This window comes from Bos indicus x Bos taurus, chromosome 15 (assembly GCF_003369695.1).
Source record: "Bos indicus x Bos taurus breed Angus x Brahman F1 hybrid chromosome 15, Bos_hybrid_MaternalHap_v2.0, whole genome shotgun sequence".
Classification (NCBI taxonomy): Eukaryota; Metazoa; Chordata; class Mammalia; order Artiodactyla; family Bovidae; genus Bos; species Bos indicus x Bos taurus.
The window spans coordinates 68,647,092-68,672,701 of record NC_040090.1 but is presented as its reverse complement, the minus strand read 5'-3'; the positions used below and the strand labels follow the sequence as shown (position 1 = coordinate 68,672,701).

General features: G+C 44.4%; 1 protein-coding gene across 4 annotated transcripts in view; it reads right to left on the bottom strand.

Moving 5' to 3' along the window:
• The window catches only part of AMOTL1 (angiomotin like 1), a 197,438-nt gene that overhangs the window by 125,427 nt on the left and 46,401 nt on the right, over positions 1-25,610 (bottom strand). The gene's annotated exons all lie outside the window — the stretch shown is intronic.

Here is a 25,610-nt window from a genome sequence, read left to right as displayed (position 1 = left end):
GCATTTTTTGAATGTTGAGCTTTAAGCCAGCTTTTTCACTCTCCTCTTTCACCTTCATCAGGAGACTGTTTAATTCCTCTTCACTTTTTGCCATAAGGATAATGTCATCTGTGTATCTGGTAATGTCATCTAGTTATTGATATTTCTCCCGGAAACCTTGATTCCAGCTTGTGCTTCATCCAGCCCTGCATTTCGCATGATGTACTCAGCATATAAGTTAAATAAGCAGGGTGACAGCCTTGAGGTAGTCCTTTCCCAATTTGGAATCAGTCCATTGTTTCATGTCTAATTCTAACTGTTGCTTCTTGACCTGCATGCAGATTTCTCAAGAGGCAAGTCAGGTGGTCTGGTATTCCCATCTTTTTAAGAATTTTCCACAGTTTGTTGTGATCCACACAGTCAAAGGCTTTAGTGTGGTCAATGAAGCAGAAGTAGATATTTTTCTAGAATTCTCTAGCTTTTTCTATGATCCAATGCACCGCCAGGGTCCTCTGTTCCTGCGATTTCCAGGCAAGAATAATGGAATGGGTTGCCATTTCCTTCTCCAGGGAATGCTGGCTCCAGACATTGCCAAATGTCTCCTATGGGCAAAACTGCCCCTGGTTGAGAACGTCTGAATTAGCTAAGTAGTTAATGTTGCCCAGCTTACAAGCTCCCAAGCTTCTAACTATATTGATCATTCCATTGAATTGTTGGGTGAATCCAATTGCATTACTAATACAAGCCAGCCTCGGTTTCGTTCATTCTACAGTTTATGTCATGTTATGACAATTTCTTTCTCTTTCTCTCTTCATGAAGAAAAAACTAGTTAGGTTTTATTCTGTTTCCAATGATGGTATAGAGAGTGTCTTTTTTTCATAAAAACTGGAATCATACTGAGTTTCTAAAACAACAGCAACAATCACTATTAAAAACAAGGACTGTTATAACTGGAGATAACTTTGGTCAGAATGTTCACACTTAAGATTGCTTACAGTTACCATTCTGAAAAGTATGCTGGTGTGTTTTATTCCGAAAACATGTCCTCTCTGTTCATAGCTAGAAACAACAGAGAGAAGAATGGCCCCTCCATGGCCTATCCAGCAGTTCTAGTTCTTCTCTTTCTAGAATATGTAGTAAAGACAAGAACATCTTCCAGTACATCTTGTACCTTAAATGCCAAAGACAAAGAAATGGGAAAGCTCTCACCATCCCCAAGGACTCCAGCCACTCTGGGTGGTTCAATTAAAGAGAAAAAAATTTTTTTACAGCATAATCTCAGAGTGGGGGTTTTTGTGGTTGTTCAGTTGCTCAGTCATGTCCGACCCTTTGCGACCCCATGAACTGCAGCACACCAGGCTTCCCTGTCCTTCACTATCTCCCGGAGTTTGCTCAGATTCATGCCCATTGAGTCGTTGATGCCATCGGACCATCTCATTCTCTGTTGCCCCCTTCTCCTCCTGCCCTCAATCTTTCCCACCAGTGGGGGTGAGGACACTATGGATCACGTATAGATTATATGGATCACGTATAAAATTCACACCTTATACGTGATCCATCCAGAAATCAAAAATTACTTATTGTGCGTCAGTGACAGAGCCAGTATTATGCTAAGCAGAACATAATATTCAGGAAAGTCCAAGGTCAGGAGGGGAAAAATTAGAAATAACTATAAAAAAATTAAGTCCTAAACAAAAGGACTATGTGAAAGAATTAATAGAAAGTACAACAGAGTTTGAAAGGAGGCAGAACCATGTGAGAGCTGCAGTGGTTCATTTATTCATTCATTTACTCAAAAAATATTATCAATTACATTGAATAAGCCACACCCTCCACTAGGTGTGCAAATACCCTACCACAGGCCCTGCTCATTAGAATGTATATAAATCTATAACTACAAACTGGTCTACCTGTGATGAAGAAAAGGAACAGGGTTCAGTAACAAAGATTAATGATGGACAGGGTAGCTACTGAGAGGGAGTGGAAAGGAAGGCTTCTCCAAGCTGACAAAGAAGAGGATGAAGAACAGTCGAGTTGAACAAATAGCCTGAGTGGGTATGTTAAAGCAGGAAGGAGCTTAAAGGAGGCAAAGCAAGGGGTGCCTGTAGGGACCCAGGCCAGAGCACCCCAGGATGAGTTCCTTAGGAAGGTTACGTGTGTGTTAGTTGTTCAGTCATGTCCGATCTTTGCAAACCCATGGACTGTAATCTGCCAGGTGGCTCTGTCCATGGGATTTCCCAGGCAAGAATAATGGAATTGGTTGCCATTTCCTTCTCCATTAGGAAGGCCGAAAGTGAAAGCCACTCAGTAATGTCTGACTCTTTGCAATCCCATGGACTATACAGTCCATGAAATTCTCCAGGCCAGAATACTGGAGTGGGTAGCCATTCCCTTCTCCAGGGGATCTTCCTAACCCAGGGTTTAATCTCAGGTCTCCCACATTGCAGGCAGATTCCTAACCAGCTGAGCCGTGAGAGAAGCTCAAGAATACCGGAGTGGGTAGCCTATCCCTTCTCCAGGGAATCTTCCAAACCCATGAGTCAAACCGGGGTCTCCTGCACTGCAGGCGGATTCTTTACCAACTGAGCTACCAGCCTCTGGGAATGGTCCCTTTCCAATCATCATTTCCTGGTGGCTCAGATGGTGGAGAATCTGCCTGCAACGCAGGAGACCCTGGTTCAGTCTCTGGGTTGGGAACATCCCCCTGGAGATGGAAATGACAACCCACTCCAGTACTCTTGCCTGGAGAATTCCATGGACAGAGGAGCCTGGCAGACTACAATCCATAGGGTTGTAAAGAGTTGGACATGACTGAAAGATGAACACTCTCACTTTCACTTTAGGATGTGATACTTTATGAGTCTCCAGCAACATGAGTTTCAAATTAAGTGGAAGAGAGAAAAGGAACACCAGAAAATGACCAATTTGGCTCATCTCACACACTAGCAAAGTAATGCTCAAAATTCCCCAAGCCAGGTTTCAATAGTACGTGAATCATGAACTTCCAGATGTTCAAGCTGGATTTAGAAAAGGCAGAGGAACCAGAGATCAAATTGACAACATCCATTGGATCATTGCAAAAGCAAGAGAATTTCAGAAAAACATCAACTTCTGCTTTATTGACTATGCCAAAGCCTTTGACTGTGTGGATCACAATAAACTGTGGAGAATTCTTCAAGACATGGGAATACCAGGCCACCTGATCTGCCTCTTAAGAAATCTGTATGCAGGTCAAGAAGCAATAGTTAGAACTGGACATGGAACAATGGACTGGTCCCAAATCAGGAAAGGAGTACGTCAAGACTGTTGTCACCCTGCTTATTTAACTTCGATGCAGAGTACATCAGGAGAAATGCTGGACTGGATGAAGCACAAGCTAGAATCAAGACTGCCAGGAGAAATATCAATAACCATATGCAGATGACACCACCCTTATGGCAGAAAGCAAAGAAGAACTAAAGAGCCTCTTGATGAAAGTGAAAGAGGAGAGTGAAAAAGTTGGCTTAAAACTCAACATTCAGAAAACTAAGATCATGGCATCTGGTCCCATCACTTCATGGGAAATAGATGGGGAAACAGTGGAAACAGTGACAGACTTTATTTTGGGGGGCTCCAAAATCACTGCAAATGGTGACTGCAGGCATGAAATTAAGAGACGCTTGCTCCTTGGAAGAAAAGTTATAAGTAACCTAGACAGCATATTAAAAAGCAGAGACATTACTTTGCCAACAAAGGTCCATCTAGTCAAAGCTATGGTTTTTCCAGTAGTCATGTATGGATGTGAGAGTTGGACTATAAAGAAAGCTGAGCACTGAAGAACTGATGCTTTTGAACTGTGGTGTTGGAGAAGACTCCTGAGAGTCCCTTGGACTACAAGGAGGTCCAACCAGTCCATCCTAAAGGAAATCAGTCCTGAATATTCATTGGAAGGACTGATGCTGAAGCTGAAATTCCAATACTTTGGCCACCTGATGAGAAGAACTGACTCATTTTAAAAGACCCTGATGCTGGGAAAGATTGAAGGTGGGAGAAGAAGGGGATGACAGAAGATGAGATGGTTGGATGGCATCACCAACTCAATGTTACATAAGGTTTGAGTAAGCTCTGGGAGTTGGTGATGGACAGGGAAGCCTGGTGTGCTGCAGTCCATGGGGTTGCAAAGACATGACTGAGCGACTGAGCTGAACTGAACTGAATCATAAAAAGTTTAAGATGGGAACAACCTGAACATGAACTCTATGTTGGTCACATAACCACATGAAAGGTGCAGGCTCTCTACAGCCTTCAACAAAGTCCTGCTGAAAACAGAGGAAGACTCAGGATGCTCAGTGTCTACAGGGCAGTGGTTCTTAAACTTTAGCTGCATGAAAGTCACCAGAAGAGCTTGCTAAAACAGACTGCTGTGGCGCACCATGGAGTTTCTGATTCTGTCGGTCAGAATGGGGTCCAAGAATTGCACTTCTAACAAGCTCCCAGATGATGCTGATGCTGCTGGTCTGGACCACACTTTGAGAACCCCAGGTTTAGAATATTTGAGGACCTACATTTCAATGCACTCAGAATCCCAACCTAAATGAGGGAACAGGTAAGAGATACTGTAGGCGGAGATTGATCAAAACTCAGTTTTCTGTCTGGAGCAAGCAAGTACGGAAGAGCATCTCCTGTGTCCCAGGTGATGTCGTGTGTTACCTTGTTTCACTGGTACATGACACACTGCATGGGCGGCATCATTATCTATGTTTTACACCTGAGGGAAAGAGGCTGGGCCAGGTTATGGGAATCCTCCAAGATTATATGGCTCTAAAGTGACAGGGCCAGGTTTCAAACCTGTTCTTCAGAGCAGAGCTCTTGATCTTGCCGCTATACTTTGTAGCCTCCCAAGCACATGTCTCCTCCTCCAGGCTCCCCTGGAGAGGAGAGATGCTTCCCTGGCGCCAGACCCACCACGCCACTGCAAAGCACTCTGGGGCCCACTCCGAGCAGTGATGGGTACAGACAATTGTCTCCTGGGCTTCCCCAGTGGCTCAGATGGTAAAGAATCTGCACGCAGTGTGGGAGACCTGGGTTTGATCTCTGCGTTGGGAAGATCCCCCGGAGAAGGGACTGGCAACCCCCTCCAGTACTCTTGCCTGGAAAATCCCATGGACGGAGGAGCCTGGTGGGCTGCTGTCCATGGGGTCACTAAGAGTCGGACACGATTGAGCGACTTCTCTTTCACTTTTCACTTTCATGCATTGGAGAAGGAAATGGCAACCCACTCCGGTGTTCTTGCCTGGAGAATCCCAGGGACGGGGGAGCCTGGTGGGCTGCCGTCTGTGGGTAGCACAGAGTCGGACATGACTGAAGTGACTTAGCAGTAGCAGCAAGAGGCTAACACTTTCTTTCTCTCATCTCTTGAGGGCTGCTAAGGACCTGAACTTGTATTAAGTTCTTCTCTTTCCTTAGGAGAAGGAATAAGCTCTATTAAGCCCCCACAAATGCACTGCCCAAAGTATGTTACAGGGCTTCCCAGGTAGCGCTAATGGTAAAGAATCTGCCTGACAATGCAGGAGATGTCAGAGACATGGGTTTGATTCCTCGGTTGGAAAGATCCCCTGGAGTAGGAAATGGTAACCCACCCCAGTATTTTTGCCTGGAGAATCCCATGGACAGAGGAGCCTGGTGGGCTACTGTCCAAGGGGTTGCAAAGAGTCGCACACGACTGACCCCGTACAGGGTAGAGGGAAGCATGTTACATACATTATCTCTTTCTAAACCAGCAGAAGTGGTTTTCAGTCTGGTGGGGGGTGCAGTTAAGTATTTTAAAACACAGGCTGAGGACTGAGATGGTTCTGGGCTTAACTTCCCTTCTGTCACTTATTAGTTATATGCCTGGCCAAATTAATTGACTAAAGATCAGGTTTTCTTCTTTTGATAAAGTAGTAATTACAACAGTATTTGCCTCAAAGGATTGTGAGAAATTCATGAGTCACTTGCGTGAAAAGCTGTCAGCTCTTAGCAGGCAGCAAAAACTCCATAAATTATTAGCAATGATTGCTAACCTGTTACCCATTTTTTTTCAAAATATAGCCATTTTAGGGGAGTTTTAATTATTGATGTGCCAGACAGTGCTAGGCACACAGCTTCTTCTTAACATTTTTTATTTTTCTTTTGGCCATGCTGTGTGGCATGCAGGATCTTAGTTCCCTGATCAGGGGTCAAACCTGTGCCCCCTGCAACAGAAGCACAGTGTCTTAACCACTGGACCTCCTGGAAAGTCCCTTTTGATGTCTTGAGTTTAAGAACATTTGGTTGGTGGATCCAGGAAATGTGAATGATGGCATCTTGATTTGAGCCTCTCCCACATCCCAACTAGGAAACACATCTCCAGAGACTCTTACAGACAAAACAGGAAAAATATGAATGATTTTTTGATTAGGCATTTTGGGTACATAAAAAAATTAAATAAGCACACCCAATGGGTACTGATTAATGGAGTGATATTAACTTGAGTGGCCTTCTCTGGAGGCTCTGTGGTAAAGAATCTGCCTGCCAATGCAGAAGACATAAGAGACTCGGGTTCTACCCTGGGTCAAGAAGATCCCCTGGAGGAGGAAATGGTAACCCAGTCCACTATTCTTGCCTGGAAAATCCCATGGACAGAGAAGCCTGGTGGGCTACAGTCCATGGGCTCGAAAAAGAGTCAGACACAACGGAGCGACTAAACAACAGCTCCAAATTAATTTGGGTGGGGGTTTGAGGCCAAGGGTTCTGATGGTCCCACTATGACAAGTATTGGTCAAGTTATATGTGAGGTCAGGCTCAGTTCTTAATGACAAGTTAAAACCAAAATCTTCACTTGGAAAGCACCTGGCAGAGGTTGAGCAGGATGGGAAGGGATGGAAAACCAGAGCATGTTAAAAAAGAGACCCACAGCCACTGTGGAAAACCATATGCAGGTTCTTTTAAAAACAAAAATAAAGTTACCATATAATCCAGCAATCGCACTCCTGGGCATATATCCAGAGAAAACCATAATTCAAAAAGATATAGATACCCCAATGTTCATAGCAGCACTGTTTACAATAGCCAAGAAATGGAAGCAACCTAGGTATCCACCAACAGATGAATGGATAAACAAGATGTGCTACATATATACGATGGAATATTACTCAGCCACAAAAAGAGTGAAATAATGCCATTTCACAGCAACATGGGTAGACCTAGAGATGATATACTAAGTGAAGTCAGACACAGGAAGACAAATATTATATCAGATCAGATCAGATCAGTCGCTCAGTCGTGTCCGACTCTTTGCGACCCCACGAATCGCAGCACACCAGGCCTCCCTGTCCATCACCAACTCCCGGAGTTCACTCAGACTCACGTCCATTGAGTCAGTGATGCCATCCAGGCATCTCATCCTCTGTCGTCCTCTTCTCCTCTTGCCCCCAATCCCTCCCAGCATCAGGGGCTTTTCCAATGAGTCAACTCTTCGCATGAGGTGGCCAAGGTACTGGAGTTTCAGCTTTAGCACCATTCCTTCCAAAGAAATCCCAGGGCTGATCTCTTTTAGAATGGACTGGTTGGATCTCAAATATTATATGATGTCACTTAAATGTGGAATCTACAAAATAATACATATGAATCTACATACAAAACAGAAAAAGACTCACAAACAGAAAAAAACACTTGGTAAGCAAAGGGGAAGGAGGGAACCATAAATTGGGAGTATGGGATTAACAAATGCACACTGCTGCTGCTGCTGCTGCTAAATTGCTTCAGTTGTGTCCGACTCTGTGCGACCCATAGACAGAAGCCCACCAGGCTCCCCCATCCCAGGGATTCTCCAGGCAAGAATACTGGAGTGGGTTGCCATTTCCTTCTCCAATGCATGAAAGTGAAAAGTCAAAGTGAAGTCGCTCAGTCGTGTCCGACTCTTAGCGACCTCATGGACTGCAGCCCACCAGGCTCGTCCATCCATGGGATTTTCCAGGCAAGAGTACTGGAGTGGGGTGCCATTGCCTTCTCCAAAATGCACACTACCGTATGTAAAATAGAAAAGCAAAGATTTACTGTATAGTGCAAGGAACTATATTCATTATCCTGTAATAAACTATAATGGAAAAATAGAAAAAAGAATATACATATATATGTATAACTGAATCATTTTGCTGTATACCTGAAACTAGCACAATATTTTAAATCAATTACAATTTTAAAATTAGAAGTAGTAGGGAGAAGATTAACATACAACTTGATAGCCATCTTTGAATACCTCGAGAGCTTTCAGAAAGACCAGAGGAGCAGATTTACTCTATGTTTGCTATAAAACCTCTAGAACATTCTTTTTCAAACAGTAGTAGGCAACCCATTACTGGAAATCAATTGAATAGGTTAATCAACATTTTAAATAAATAGAACAAAATGGAAAATATCAGATGCAGTTAATCTAATAAAAGGTAATTGCTATTCCACAAAACTTCTGCTTTAGTTATATTTATATTCAAATTTGTGTGAGTTTAATATAAAATGTATCCTTATGTTGGGCCACAGTGAAAAAAAAAGTGTGAAAGCTCTAGAAGGGAAAACATGGACAAGTGGGTGCAAGAAACAAGAAATCAGGTTTCAGCTTTTTCAAAGAAGCTAAAACTTATTTGATTATAATAATCAGTTCATTTCAGTTGCTCAGTTATGTCCGACTCTGCGACTCCATGGACTGCAGCACACCAGGCTTTCCTGTCCATCACCAACCCCGGGAGCCTACTCAAACTCATGTCCATTGAGTTGGTGATGCCATCCAACCATCTCATTCTCTGTCATTACCTGCCTACATGGGTGTCTCTAAACTTGCTTTAGAGGATCCCTCGGCTTCTCATTTGGCAAACAGTCTGGAATTTCAAGGTGACAGTCACAAAAATAATGATGATTATAATGGAAAAAGCAGTGAAATTCAAAAGAACATGGTTTAACAGCTTTGTCCTACTGAACCCTACCACTCCAAATTTGAGGGCCAAACAAGTGGGACAAACACAGGACTTCCCTGGTGGTCCAGTGGTTAAGACTCCACCCTCCCAATGCAGGGGGCCTGGGCTCAATCCTGGTCAGGGAACTAGGTCCCACATGCCCCGACTAAGAGTTTGCATGCCACGACTAAAAGAGCCAGCATGCTACAAAGACGGAAGCTCCCGTGTGCTGCAACTAAGACCAGATTCAGCAAATCAGATCAGATCAGTCGCTCAGTTGTGTCCGACTCTTTGCGACCCCATGAATCACAGCACACCAGGCCTCCCTGTCCATCACCAACTCCCAGAGTTCACTCAGACTCACGTCCATCGAGTCGGTGATGCCATCCAGCCATCTCATCCTCTGTCGTCCTCTTCTCTTCCTGCCCCCAATCCCTCCCAGCATCAGAGTCTTTTCCAATGAGTCAACTCTTCCCATGAGGTGGCCAAAGTACTGGAGTTTCAGCTTTAGCATCATTCCTTCCAAAGAAATCCCAGGGCTGATCTCCTTCAGAATGGATTGGTTGGATCTCCTTGCAGTCCAAGGGACTCTCAAGAGTCTTCTCCAACACCACAGTTCAAAAGCATCAATTCTTCGGCACTCAGCCTTCTTCACAGTCCAACTCTCAAATCTATACATGACCACAGGAAAAACCATAATGTCATTAACCCCTTCCTCAAATTCTGTGCACGTCCTGTGGGGTCTGTTTGTCCCACTCTTTTATATATATATATATATATATATATATATATATATATATATATATGATAATTCTCTTCCTTTTAAAAATATTTTAAGGAAGAGATTATATATATATATATATGATAATTCTCTTCCTTTTAAAAATATTTTAAGGAAGAGAATTATTATATATATATATATATGATAATTCTCTTCCTTTTAAAAATATTTTAAGGAAGAGAATTATTATATATATATATATATATGATAATTCTCTTCCTTTTAAAAATATTTTAAGGAAGAGAATTATCATATATATATATGATAATTCTCTTCCTTTTAAAAATATTTTAAGGAAGAGAATTATTATATATATATATATATATATATATATATATATATATATATAAAAGAGTGGGACAAACAGACCCCACAGGACGTGCACAGAATTTGAGGAAGGGGTTAATGACGTTACAGTCTCACTTTGTAGAGTTTCCATGCTCAAACTGGGCTGTACCAGGGAGAAGATCCTGCCTCATTCACCTGCACCCCAGCATTCAGAACTCAATTTCAGGGACCCCAGAGGAGGAGTTGACTTAAGCTGCCACCAGCTGTTCTAACACAGACATAACCTGTTCATGCCCTATATCTTTCCTCTTGCAGCTCATGCTGTGAGGGTGGCTTTCTTCCAGGAAGGTTGCCTGGCTTCCCCTTGACCTCCATGGCTTAGTCAGGCTCATCTTCCCTGGGGTCCCACGCCTCCTTGAATACTTCCCTTACAGCACTCATCATCATAAAAAGTAACTGAAAACACTCATGGAGTGCCAACTGTTAATATGTGCTAAGCACATGGTTTGCATAGATCATCTCATTTAATCCCTTCCCTCTACCCTATGAAGGGCTTCCCTAATGGCTCAGCGGGTAAAGAATCCACCTGCAATGGAGGAGAGACTGGAAACACTAGTTCAATCCCTGGGTCCGGAAGATCCCCTAGAGGAGGAAATAGCAACCCACTCCAGGGTTCTTGCCTGGGAAATCCATGGACAGAGGAGTCTGACAGGCTACAGTCCAAGGGGTCACAAAGAGTTAGACACGACTGAGGGAATAAGTACATCTCTACCCTATGAAGTATTTGCCTTCCCATACCAAAGATGGGTAAACTGAGGCCAGAAAGGTCAGATAACTTGCACAAGGTCACATAGTCAGTAGGTGCCCACTAGCCTAGAGAAGCCAGAGCTCCTAAATTGTAAATTTTTTGGTCTATTGAGCTTTCTCCTTGAGTTAGGTTATCAGGTCTCTGAGGGAAGGATTGGGTCTTATTCACCCTCATGTCTCCAAGCGCAGCCTGCTGTGTCTGGTAAGCTGTAGGCAGTATTATAAATGGGTCAGCCCATAATATTATAATCAAACAGGCCCTTGGACAGCCAGGAGATCAAACTAATCAATCTAACGAAAATCAATATTCACTGGACAGAATGATGCTGAAGCTGAAGCTCCAATACCAGAGGATGAGATGGTTGGATGGCATCACCGACTCGATGGACATGAGTTTGAGTAAGCTCCAGGAGATGGTGATGGACAGGGAAGCCTGGCGTGCTGCAGTCCATGGGGTTGCAAAGAGTATGACATGACTTAGTAACTTAACAAGAACAAGCCTGGATGCAAATCATGGTTCTGCCAAGAATCTACTACTGAGAATCAAGAGTCTGGGTTCTAGTAATTTGCTCCAGAGTTGAGGACAGAGGTTAGGAATTCCAGCAAGAGAGAACAGAACTGGCTCAAGCCCTGGCTCCCCGACTCCCCAGATGCGACTTGGCACATTACTGAGCTTGTCTAAACTCTCGCTCTCCATCTGTCAAGTCAGGGAAACCTCCTACCTCAGCGCCTACCTCACAGGATTGTTTTGAGATGCCTGACATAAAGTTCTTAGTACGACACCTAATACGTGAAAGGCACTCCACAAATACTAGCTCTTTGTAAAGTTAATTAATTAATTAAGTAATTTGGCTGCACTGTGTCTGAGTTGTGGGACGTGAGATCTTTGTTGAGGCATGCAGGGTCTTTCGTTGCAGGGTGCAGACTCTCTATTTGTGGTCTTTGGGCTTAGTAGTTGAGGTACATGGGCTTAGTTGCCCCAAGGCATATGGGATCTTAGTTCCCCAACCAGGGATCGAACCCATGTTCCTTGCACTATAAGAAGGAGATTGTCAACCACTGGACTGTCAGGGAAGTGCCAACTCTTTTCATTATTAATATACTGCATTTTATAAAGCCACTTGAACTAGAGTAAATAAATTTTGGTTAACTATTGGCATAAGTATTGCAAGTTTTAGACACAGCTTTTATTCAGGGGATCAGAACTTGGGGAAAACATGTAAATAATTTCAGGGAAATTTCTTGCATAATTATTTATTTATTTGGCTGTGCCAGGTCTCAGCTGTGACCTGCAGGATCTTGATTCTTCGTTGCAGTGTGCCGTATCTTTTAGTTGTAGCTTGTGGGATCTAGTTCTGTGACCAGGGATTGAACCCAGGCCCCCTGCACTGGGAGCAGGGAGTCCCAAGTACTATACCACCAGGGAAGTCCTGGGGGAAATTCCTTTTAAAGAATTACTCCAAGAATAAGTTGGGCTTTCTTGTATTTACACAACACTGAAAGAATTCCCGGAAAAGGAGAAAAAAAAAAAAAATCCATGAGAAGGTTGGGGATGAGGAATCAGGGCTAACGTGTCCAGTTACATAAGCTGTTCACTGCACAAGAGTGCCTGGCTAAGGGTGTGTATGAAACAGAGGCGTGGAGCCAGAATCTAGCTTGTCTTCTACTCATGAAACTGGGAACACAGTCTCTGCTTTTCATCCACTTGGAGAGAATGCTTTTTTCTATTTTGCCCTAAGGCACTCTTCGGGCCTGTGGTGGCTCTAGCTTTATACCTTTGTGATTGATCCAGTTTGTTCTTTTCTTTCAGTGTTGCTTCCCTGGTGGCTCAGATGGTAAAGAATCTGCCTGCAATTCGAGAGACCTGGGTTCAATCCCTGGGTTGGGAAGGTCCCCTGGAGGAGGGCATGGCAACCCACTCCAGTAGTCTTGCCTAGAGAATTCCATGGACAGGGGAGCCTGGTGGGTTACAGTCCATGGGATCGCAAAGAGTTGGACACAGCTGAGCGACTAAGCACCAATACAGATGAACATAACAGGGGAGAAGAGACAGAATGGAGCTTCGGGAAGGAAAACATACTTGAAAGTGATGAGGGAAGTGAAGGAAGGCAGGAACAAAGGAAAGCAGTGGAATAAGGGTAACATTTAGTAAATGCTGGTCATTTGTCAGGCACTGTTCCATGTGCTTTAGTTGTGCTGACTCACTGAGTCCTGGTTACACTCCTACACGACAAGGAGAACCATTGGAGGAGGAGGCGGCAGGCGGGCGTGTGAGGTTAACCCATACACGCATCTGCCCAGGACAGAAACTGCTGGCCACGCTCCTTAATCTATGAAAATGTTCAGAATCTGGAAGCTCTCTTTTGAGTCCGTGGTGGAAATGGCTTTTAGAGCCAAAAGGAAAAGAGTTTTTTAAAGGAGATAAGTCTGAGCTCTCAGGTGGGTGGCTGGCCCACCACCAGGGCTACATAATGGACTTCTATTTCTGATCAACAGCCGGTCCTTTGGCAGACAGAAGCAAAGGCCCCCTGACAGGTTAGAAGTCCCAGCTTGTAACACGGTCCCAAAGTTCGACCATGAACTTTCCATATGGTTCATCTCAGACCAGGTTCTGACACACAAGCTCCTTCTCTATTTTCTTAAGAACCTGTGAGTGCATGCTACATTGCTGCAGTCATATCCGACTTTGCAACTCTATGGTCTATAGCCCACCAAGCTCCTCTGTCCATGGGATTCTTCAGGTAGGAATACTGGAGTGGGTTGTCATATTCTTCTCCAGGGGATCTTCCTGACCCAGGGATCGAACCCCCCATCTCCTGAGGCCCCTGCATTGCAGGCAGATTCTTTACCGCAGAGCCACCTGGAAGAACCTGAAGTTCCATAAGATATTTACTGTTAAACAGTGACCTGAAAGCAGCTCCAGTGTCCACTTTTCCTGGTGGTCTTTAAAAGAAACCCTTCAAGGGTGTGCTAGGGAACCCTCCTACACTGTTGGTGGAAATGTAAATCAGTACAAGCACTATGGAAAGCAGTATGGAGGTTCCTAAAAAAACTAAAAACAGAGCTTAACTTAAAATACAGCAATCCCACTCCTGGGCATACACCCAGAGAAACTGTAATTAGAACAGATACACGCACCCCAAGGCTCACTGTAGCACTACTTAGAATAGCCAAGACCTAAGGCCTTAGGAAGCAACCTAAGCAACCATCAACAGATAAAGAAGATGTGGTATATATACAGTGGAATATTCAGTTCAGTTCAGCTCAGTCACTCACTTGTGGCTGACTCTTTGTGACCCCATGAATCACAGCATGCCAGGCCTCCCTGTCCATCATCAATTCCTGGAGTTTACTCAAACTCATGTCCATTGAGTCGGTGATACCACCCAGCCACCTCATCTCTGTTGTCCCCTTCTCCTCCTGCCCCCAATCCCTCCCAGTATCAGAGTCTTTTCCAATGAGTCAACTCTTCGCATGAGGTGGCCAAAGTACTGGAGTTTCAGCTTTAGCATCAGTCCTTCCAAAGAAATCCCAGGGCTGATCTCCTTCAGAATGGACTGGTTGGATCTCCTTGCAGTCCAAGGGACTCTCACGAGTCTTCTCCAACACCACAGTTCAAAAGCATCAATTCTTCAGCACTCAGCTTTCTTTACAATACAACTCTCTCAATCCATACATGACCACTGGAAAAACCATAACCTTGACCTTTGTTGGCAAAGTAATGTCTATGCTTTTGAATATGCCATCTAGGTTGGTCATCACTTTCCCTCCAGGGAGTAAGCGTCTTTTAATTTCATGGCTGCAATCACCATCTGCAGTGATTTTGGAGCCCCCAAAACTAAAGTCTGACACTGTTTCCACTGTTTCCCCATCTATTTCCCATGAACTGATGGGACCAGATGCCATGATCTTTGTTTTCTGAATGTTGAGCTTTAAGCCAACTTTTTCACTCTCCTCTTTCACTTTCATCAAGAGGCTCTTTAGTTCCTCTTCACTTTCTGTCATAAGTGTGCTGTCATCTGCATATCTGAGGTTATTGATATTTCTCCCGGCAATCTTGATTCCAGCTTGTGCTTCTTCCAGCCCAGCGTTTCTCATTATATACTCTGCATAGAAGTTAAATAAGCAGGGTAACATTATACAGCCTTGACGTACGCCTTTTCCTATTTGGAACCAGTCTGTTGTTCCATGTCCAGTTCTAACTGTTGCTTCCTGACCTGCATATAGGTTTCTCAAGAGGCAGGTCAGGTGGTCTGGTATTCCCATCTCTTTCAGAATTTTCCACAGTTTATTGTGATCCACACAGTCAAAGGCTTTGGCAGAGTCAATAAAGCAGAAATAGATGTTTTTCTGGAACTCTCTTGCATTTTCCATGATCCAGCAGATGTTGGCAATTTGATCTCTGGTTCCTCTGCCTTTTCTAAAACCAGCTTGAACATGTGAAAGTCCACGGTTCACGTATTGCTGAAGCCTGGCTTGGAGAATTTTGAGCATTACTTTACTAGCGAGTGAGATGAGTGCAATTATGTGGTAGTTCGATCATTCTTTGACATTTCCTTTCTTTGGGATTGAAATGAAAACTGACCTTTTCCAGCCCTGTGGCCACTGCTGAGTTTTCCAAATTTGCTGGCATATTGAGTGCAGCACTTTCATAGTGTCATCTTTCAGTATTTGAAATAGTTCAACTGGAATTCCATCACCTCCACTAGCTTTGTTCGTAGTGATGCTTTCTAAGGCCCACTTGACTTCACATTCCAGGATGTCTGGCTAGATCACTGGTGTGATCACTGGCTAGATGTCTGGTGTGATCACTAGGTGAGTGATCACACCATCGTGATTATCTTGGTCGTGAAGATCTTTTTTGCACAGTTCTTCTGTGTATTCTTGCCACCTCTTCTTAATATCTTCTGCTTCTGTTAGGTCCATACCATTTCTGTTCTTTATGGAGCCCATCTTTGCATGAAATGTTCCCTTGGTATCTCTAATTTTCTTGAAGAGATCTCTAGTCTTTCCCATTCTGTTGTTTTCCTCTATTTCTTTACATTGATTGATGAAGAAGGCTTTCGTATCTCTCCTTGCTCTTCTTTGGAACTCTGCATTCAGATGCTTATATCTTTCTTTTTCTCCTTTGCTTTTCGCATCTCTTCTTTTCACAGCTATTTGTAAGGCCTCCCCAGACAGCCATTTTGCTTTTTTGCATTTCTTTTCCATGGGGATGGTCTTGATCCCTGTCTCCTGTACAGTGGAATATTACTGAGCCTTAAAAAAGAACAAAATAATGCCATTTGGGGCAACATGGGCGGATCTAGAGATTATCATACTAAGTGAAGTAAGTCAAAGACCAAAATTGCTTATGTGTGGAATCTAAAAAAAAAAAACAGTACAAATGAAGTTACTTATAAAACAGAAATAGATGCACAGACATGGAAAACAAATTTGTGGCTACCAAAGGGGAAAGTGGGAAAAGGGATAAATTAGAAGTTTGGGATTATACACACTATTGAATATAAGATAGGTAACCAACAAGGGTCTACTGTATAGCACAGGGAATTCAAAATCTTGTAATAACTTATAAGGAGAAAGAAATTGAAAAATTATATATATATATATAAAGATAGATAGAGAGCTGAATCACTGTGATGTACACCTGAAGCCAATACAGCATTATAAGTCACCTATATTTCAATAAAAAAAAATTGTAAATAGATACAATAAAATTTTCTAGGGCCCCCTCCAAAAAAAAAAACCCTTCTGAAAAGAGGGTGAAAATAAACCTTGCTACCAGGTGGTCAGTAATCTTGCCTACTCTGGGTGTGGGGCTACAAAGGTGATGAGGGGATGAGAATTGAGCAGAGACAAATACACATACATTTACATATTTGATGTTAAAACAACCACACCTGTAACATGATGATGAATGCCCGCATCTAGCTATTCTGTAAGGAAGGTGTTTCACCTGACAGCCTGAGACAGCAAAACCACCCCTGAACATCTGTTTCCCCCATTTTGCCACAGAGCATTCTTTTGTAATCATTTTTTTATAATTTGACCTGTTCCATTTTTCTGGCAGAGGGCCCTGGCAAGGCAAGCACTTTTCTGTCTGTATTCCAACTTCAGATGGGAACAGGAAGGAGGCAGCAAGAGGGGAAGGGAGAGGAAAAGACAGAGAGGAACTGAGGCAGACACCGGGGAGAGGGTATACAGGGATCCAGACGCGGGGAGAAAGGAGAAAAGGGGAGGGAAACCCAAGAGAGAGAGAGGCGAAGAGTCCCAGAAGGCCACTTTAATGTGCCCACCCAGGGGGGCACGACTGATTTGAAAGAAACCCAAACCGACAGGACATAGTCCAGAAAGATCATCCAGTACAAATGTGACCCAGAAACCTGTAATCACAGCATTCTCGAACAGATCAAACTGGTTATATAACACTCTTTAGACTCAGAAAGTCTTTAACAATTGATGAAATATCATCATTTCTAAGTGGTTTGTGTTTAACATTCAGGAATAATTGGACACAGTCTTAAAACATCTCTTTGGCAAGGAAAATGCCCTTTCCATTCTGTGTGTGTGTGTTTGTGAATTTTATCCCACTCTTCTATATCGCTTTAGCCTAGACAGACAACCATTTGGGCTTCCCAGGTGGCGCTACTGGTAAAGAACTTGTCTGCCAATGCAGGAGACATTAAGAAACTCTGGTTTGATCCCTGGGTCAGGAAGATCTTCTGGAGGAGGGCATGGCAACCCACTTCACTATTCTTGCCTGGAGAATCCCATGGACAGAGGAGCCTGGCAGGTTACAGTCCATGGGGTCACAAAGAGTCAGACACGACTGGAGCGACTTAGCACAGCACAGATAACCATTTACCCACCAGAAGTGATTCTCATTTTCTCCTGCCTACTCCATTCTCTCTCCCAAGGAAAACACCCTGAAATAAGACCTCGCCTCCTGAGCAGTGAGCAGTATCACTTCACCGACAAACACCAGGGGAACTGGGATGAGTTTTACACCCAGGCCGGGGTCCACCTGCCCTCAGTTAGGCTTTCAGACATTCCCCTCCAGGCTGCCCCTGCCCTGCCCCGAACTGCGCTGCCGCCAAGGTTTGGTTTCCTTAGAAATGGCGGCGGCACCATCCGGGAACTGTAAGAGCTTTCCTGTCCCAGAGGCTCCGCACTGCTGAAACATGGGTAGGAGAGAGGGAACTGGATGATGGAAGCTAGGAAGAGTTTTTCTGATTGCCGTTTCACATCCCATTATGGAAAATTCCTTTGGAATATATTAACCATTATTTGTTGGTCTAAAGAAAAAAAAATATGTGTGTATACACATATGGCTTTGCGCACCTACTATTCATTCATTTATTCAACAAGAACATATTGGACAGGCATCTACTGTGCAGTCAGGCCCTGGGCTAGTTACTTTTACATCATTTATAGCAACCAAATCCTCCTGCATGCATGCTCCGTTGTGTCTGATTCTGCGATGCTGTGAACTATAGCCCGCCAGGCCCCTTCTGTCCATGGAACTTTCCAGGCAAGAATACTGGAGTGGGTTGCCATTTCCTTCTTCAATCCCCCTGAGAGGAGGGCAACTTCTATATTCTCCTCTCCAAGAAACAGAGACTTGCTTCTGGAGCCAGAGATTCTATTTCGAGTGGAAGTTTTCCCTCTAACTAGCTGTGTGGCATTGGGCAGATAACTTAATCCCTCTGAGCCTCTGTTTCCTCCTCCATGAGGTGAAGATAATTCCTTCTGCCTCACTGAGTCCTTCTGCATTTGAAACGAGCTGATAAACTCAAGGAGATCAATCATGTAAGAGGCTGAGTGCCCAGATTTAGGAAACTGTAACAATGGAGAGCCACTCTGTGATTGTTTTGCTGGAGCCAGGAGGCCAGACCGCGCCTTGCGGTAGGGTGAGGTTTCCTGTGAAGAGAATTGAATTTTCCACAGTCAATCATCCTGAGAAAAGTTAAACTGGAGTGAAAACTCCCTCCCTCTCAGAAGCCACGGCCGGCTGGCGGGGGAGGAAGGCAGGACAGATGGGCTTCGCAGGGTGCAGAGATCTGGGGGCATATCCAAGGGTAGAGTGAACGGCCCTGGCTGTTTAAAGACCAGCTCAGAGCCCGGCATGTGGCCAACCTGATCCCAGCCCCTAAGGTGAGTGGGGGCTTGTGTAGTGACTAGAAAGCTCTGGGCCAACTCTGCAGCATTTGGAGAGGGGTGCCCTCGGCCCTTTGGCCAGCCCAGGGCAGGCCACTGGGAAACCAGTTAGGCTCCGGGCAGGAGAACGCCAAGCCCTGGCTTCTGTCCTGTGTAGAGGCAGCAGCAGCGATGGCTGTGTCGTGGGGTCAATGGTTTCTGGAAAAAGAGGTTGTGAGCAGTTACCAAGGTGTCCACTGGCCTCAATAAGGTGTATCTGGATTCCAGCTCCCTTGGCAAAAGACTAGAACAATCAGAACTGACTCTGTGGATGTGAACAAGCACCCCTGAGAATTCCTGGGCTTAAAATTAGAGGGTAGCCTTAGAAAAAGACTTGATTTGTTAGTAATGTGTGCTTAGCCGCTCAGTCATGTCCAACTCTTTGCAACCCTTTGGACTATAGCCTGCCAGGCTCTTCTGTCCATGGGATTCTCTAGGCAAGAATACTGGAGTGGGTAGCCATTCCCTTCTCCAGGGGAACTTCCCAACCCAGGGATTGAACCCAGGTCTCCTGCACTACATGCAGGAGCCATCAGGGAAGCCCAATTTGTTAGTAATACGCACAGGAAAATCCTTGGAAACTGTTATTGGGCTATCAATGGGGGTGGCATGATTTAAACTCCAAGCTGGGAAGCTGGGTAGACTGTTTACACCCCTACAGAGCCTAGCACAGGGTAAGTGAATAATAAGAAAGGTCTGGGACCTTTCTCCTTATTTCTCCCCACATGATGAGAGGGAAGAAACTTTGGTTGCAGGAACACATCTGCAACCTCTTGGTGCATCCTCTTAACACAGGGTGCAGAAGAGGAGATGAGTGGCCATATTATTTAATTTATATGTCAAAAACCAGGTCTTTCAGAAGGTTTGACCATGCCTGTAGGGATCAGGGCATTCGTCCAGGGACATGAAACATAGTAAACATTTAATGATGGTTACGACATACAGAAGACTCTTGAGTCCCTTGGACTGCAAAGGAGATCAAACCAATCAATATTAAAGGAAATCAACCCTGAATATTCATCAGAAGGACTGATTCTCAAGCTGAAGCGCTAATACTTTGGCCACCTGATGCAAAGAGGCAACTCGTTGGAAAAGACCCTGATTCTGGGAAAGACTGAGGGCAGGAGGAGAAGGGGGTGACAGAGGATGAGATAGTTGGATGGTATCACTGACTTGATGGACATGAGTTTGATCAAGCTCCGGGAGATAGTGAAGGACAGGGAAGCCTTGTATGGTGCAGTCCCTCAGTTCACAAATAGTTAGACATGACTGAGTGACTGAACAATAACAACGATGACATTCAAGTGTTGCTTCTAAAACCCATTTGCTCCTCACCACTATGGTCTGAGGCTGGTACTATTATTAGCCCCATCATATCAGAGAAAGGAAATGGGTGGTATACTCTAAAAAAAGCGGTATACCACAGGAAATGGGTGGTATACTCTAAAAAAAGCGGTATACCACAGGAAATGCGTGGTATACTCTTAAAAAAAGTGGTTGAAGGGCCTGCTGATGAGAGTGTGATGGGCAGACAGAAGGGAAAACAGACGATGGGGGAGCAGCCTGGGGCGAGCCAGATGGGGCATAGCTGCCACCCCTCATTCAGAAGGGGAGGTTCCAGAACCCAGAAGGATCCGAAGCTGCAGGAGAGCAAGCAGTGGCCTAGACTGATCTAGCCATGTCATCCCACAGCCCCACGGGAAGGGACTAAGTACCTTGACATCCCTTGGTTTCCACCCTCCCACATCCTGGTGGCACCTTTCACTGGCCAAAAAGGAAGCCAGGGGTGTCCATCCAGAAAGGTAAGGTTTCCAGGGCACTGAGCAGGGTGGTGAAGGATGGTAAGTGGGTCTGGAAGAGCATCAGAAGAGAGCTGACACATGAGTTTATAGATTAGGAAACAGAGATATAGATGACATAACCTGCCCAATGTCACAGAGCAAATAAGAGGTGGGATCAAACTGAAGCCCACACAGTATGACTCTGAATCCATGCTCTCAACCACTAAGACATGCATCCTAGAACTGATTGAAAAGACTACTGGTTATCCAGCACCTTTTCCCCGCTGCATCTGACTTAGTCATCCTTTCAGTAAAAGACTCCACTTACTCCCACCCAGATTTTCCAGCCTTCTTGGAGCAAGGTATGGCATCTGACTAGAGCTCAGGCCAAAGGAATGCAAATGAAACAATGTGAGCAGCTGTTAGATTACACCCTCCACTTTTCTTCTCTCTTTCCTATAGACGGGGATGTGGGATGTGATGGTGTGATCTGAAGCAGCCACCTTAGCCCACGGCAGGGAAACTCCATTTGAGGTTATCAGAGGAGCTTATGCTGCAAGTGAAAGACAACTTAATTTGTTTCTTGTTTCACTCACTGTTATTACCGAACCAGTAACTTAAACAATACAAAGACCAGGATGTAGCTCATTCACTGTGGTTAAAGCAGTAGGAGTCGTGATCGGTAGAGATGGTTAGTGATCACCAATGCAAGTGTGCTCCTCTTCTTTCTGGCTGTTACTAGACTACATTTCCCAGCCTCTTTCCATCTGCGTGAGGCTATGGGACTAGCTCCCACCTCTGGAATTGGAAGGAAGGTGAGTGTGTTACCCCCAGGCTGAGACAACCATCGATGAGTGTACCTTTGTCCCGCTCACCTTATTCACTCGTCTGCCAAATGTATGCAAAGCATCCAGTGAAGGAATCTGATGCTCTAGAGTAGGATGGATGAAAACAGGAAAGGTGCCTGGGGCTTTCCATGATCACATGGATCAGAGCCCTCTGACAACTCAACACTTGACTACAATACAAGCAACAAACACCACCTCTATGGTGTTAAGTCACTGACATTTGAGCTTGTTTGTTACAGCAGCAGTTTGTCTGTCTATTCTGACTATTTTCATACTTCCCAGTTGCTGCACTCTGACAGACGTAAGTACTATTATCCAGCAGTGCAGTCTTAGCCCCTGTTTTAGGAGGGCAAGGGGGTGGGCTAGTAAACATTTACTGTTTTAAAGAAGTTACACAACTGTTACTAATTATTGTGATAAAGCCCCTACATCCTGCTTGAATAAGGAAGGCAAGAATAGTACAAGAAAACCCTTTCTCATGGTACACTGGCCCTGGGGGCACTGGCCCTGGTCTCTCAAGAATGCTATTCCCATGAACATTCCTTTGGGGACTCAGGAAAGTTCACAGAGCCTGAGCAAAAAAGAGCATCAACTGAACACACTGAGGCATTTCAGAGGGTCAAGAAACCCCAAAGGGCAGCAAATTAGGGAAAGTTAAGGAAACAGCGACCCATCTATGTCCATGTCCTTTTCAGTGGTGAAGGAGTGGACTCTCTTCCATTCTTCCTAATGTCCAGATTTTCTAAAGTAAGTATGTGCTACTTTTATATTAAAAAGTGGTTTTAAAATTTCCATTTTTAAGAAACAAAATAAACCGATTAAGCCTAAGGAATGAACAGACAAGAGAGATACAGGTCAAAGGATACAAGTGCCCCAAGGCATTGGTATGACAAAGAGACAGTTCAGTCTTAGGAATATACAACTATGAAAAGACAAAGCATCTCAGAGGTGACCCTCATTCACTCGTTCAATAAGCATTTCCTGTATCAGGTACTGGGCTGGCTGCTAGATCTGCAAAGAAGAATGAAGTGGCCACAACCTCATACAGTAGCTGACAACTTTGGCTACACACCAGAATCACTTGGGATTCAGTTTTTAAAACATACAGTGATAAAATACAGATGCTTAGGTCCACACTCCAGGGATTCTAATGTAATTGGTCAGGGTTACAACTTGGTCGTAGGACTTTTAATAGCTCCCCTGATTCTAATGAGCAGGGTGGGGAATCCCTAGGAGCACGTGACACATGAACTGAGTGTTGAAGGAAGGGTAGGAGCCAGCCAGGAGAGGAAGAGAGAAGGGGTGGTATTATGTAGCCAGAGCTGCATTTAGACTGTAGTTCAATGTAACAGATGGTTATGATGAGTGGGGATGATGCAAATGATGGGTGTTACCCCATGGCCAACCGAATGTCTATCTTCCAGGTAGTAGGAAGTTGATAAAGGTTACTAGACAGGGGCAGACATGATCATACCTGGCTTCATTCCAACTCTCCGTGCATTCTCTCTTACCCTCTCTGATGGCCATCGTCTCTGCCTACACATGGGGCTATAGAAGGGCTATGGAGAGATGATGCGGATTTTGCCTCTAGAAAACGGTACCATCACAGGAGACAGGGCATATTTCTGGACTCTCCATCAGAAGACACCTTCAACACAGCACTCATCTCGAGTTAGACTCCTATTTTCACTGCCTTTTCAAAAATTCCTTTTTGTTTTATAGGGGGAAACAAAAGTTTATTTTACTCACAGGCCCGAGAAACAGGAAGTGTGACACACTTCTGGGGGCACGAGAGATGCCTCAGGGTGGTCAGAGGGCAGAAAGTAGGAGTGCAGGGGAACAAAAACCCCTTTTTGGTTACTTAAATTCATTACGTGATCTTGCTGCAACACTGAGAATAAATGCCCCAAAGCGCTAGTCATAGCTTATTTGGAGACTGATATGAAAATTTGGAGTTGAAGCAGACTACCTATCGCATCATGAGAAAGTAGTGGCATTGTCACTGAAGACCCTCGACGGAACACCATTCCACACGCAGCTCCAAAACAAATCACTAGATAATTCAAATGACCCGATCACCATTTCTGAGCATCTGTTTGAAGAATAAGCAAATTACAGAGGAATTTCTAGAAATAAAAATGGTTTCAGTTAATAGGTTGGGACAATTGGTGAGAGCTAGTCCATACTTCATGCACTGGAAATGTGTCTTTTAACTGAATAAAATAATAATAATGAATTAACAGCCATAAGCACTTCCTGAATATCTGCACATACAATATGTGGGGTTAGGACTTTACACACACCATTGACCACAGTCATGCAAGGTCTGCCATTAGGTTGAGAGATAACCGAGTCTCAGAGCAGTTTTGTTATCTGTCCAAGGTCACAGGTAAGTGCAGTGATAGAATTCAAACTAAGTCTTCATGGCCTCCCTCCCTCCTTCTCCGGGTCCCTAAGATCCTGGCCAAGGGGTGAATCTGTGCTCTTTCATGCTTCAGAAAGAATGGCTGCTTGACAAGCTTATCAACTGCTGTAGGGTAATCTTTCCTGCTGTGTGTCTAAGGAAAGCACCGAAAAGTATCACTATTCTTTCAAGGGAAAAAATGCCAGCTCCCTCTTTGACCTGAATAGCATGGAAACAACACAGTCTCAGCCAATGAGCTGCTCTGTCAGGAAGAGGAAATCCCTCTGGAGACACCATGCACCCAAGCAGTATGGCACCCAGTGTAAATAATAAACACCCAAGAGCCACATGCCTCCTTTGGCTTAAGATTTCAGGAGGCTGGAACTGGGTGATGCCTTAGGGGCTGCTTGGCACAAGCCCTGCTTTTCAAAGATGAGAAAACAGACTGGTTAACAGATCTACTAAAGCAGGCAAGGGGTTCCCAGGTGGCTCAGTGGTAAAGAATCTCTCCATCAACACAGGAGACGCAGAAGACATGGGTTCAATCCCTGGGTCGGGAAGATCTCCTGGAGTAGGAAATAGCACCTGACTCCAGTATTCTTGCCTGGAGAATCTCATGGACAGCGGAGCCTGGCGGGCTACAGTCCATGGGATTGCAAGAGTCAGACACAACTGAGCACAAGCCTATAAAAGGAAGGCACAGCAGCCAGAAACTTGGTCTCAAACTCTGACTCTGTATTTTATCTTATTTTGTATTCTCAATCATCTTGCATCCCAGAGCCCAGGAGGGAACCCCAGGATTCCTATAACACTCTCACCTCCTCATGAAAAACTGGGCTTTCCCCACAGAGGAGCTGAAGGGGAAAAAAATGCTGTTTTCTGAATTTCTACTGCTGATTTGAAGGGCTCCCCCTACTGATCAGCTGGACCGTCCAGTCTGTTACTCCCAAAGGGAGAGATGGAAACAAAAGAGGATCAATCACCTGGGCCTTTCAGGTACATAAATCGTTCTGTGAATGCAAACAATTAGGTGTTTATACAGGTGGTTTCTTGGAGCAAAGAATGCTCTTTCTGCCATGGCTGACACTTATCTATAATTTAAGAGAACCAAACAGCTTCTGTCCCATGTAAAGCACCAATGCTGGTGTCATTCACACACAATTAAACACGTGTAGAGCAGATCATCAAGAATATGCCCTCTTCAGAAACTGCTTCATGCAAAGCTATGGTTTAGATGTCATTTCCATTTCATAAAACGGCTCACCACAATGTCCCTTCAGAAGCTAGTTTTGTTCATGCATTTAATTTGTGATTCCATTTCCAGAGATGTGATTGCCTCAGAACTTGTCAGAAACACATTTTCTGAATAAAACAAGGTCCTCTTCCCTGCCTCAGAATGCCTCCCCTTGATCTAGACCTATTTTGGGTGCCTGGCTCTTAGAAATGGATGAAAGTCCTTGCTGCGGTGGAATTTAATTAACTTCAGCCAGTGTGGGTCTTGCTGAGGACACGCAGACCAGGAGGAAAGGATGATCAGACACATGGTACCCAAGGCTCAGAGCCTCACTGTGGATAAACATT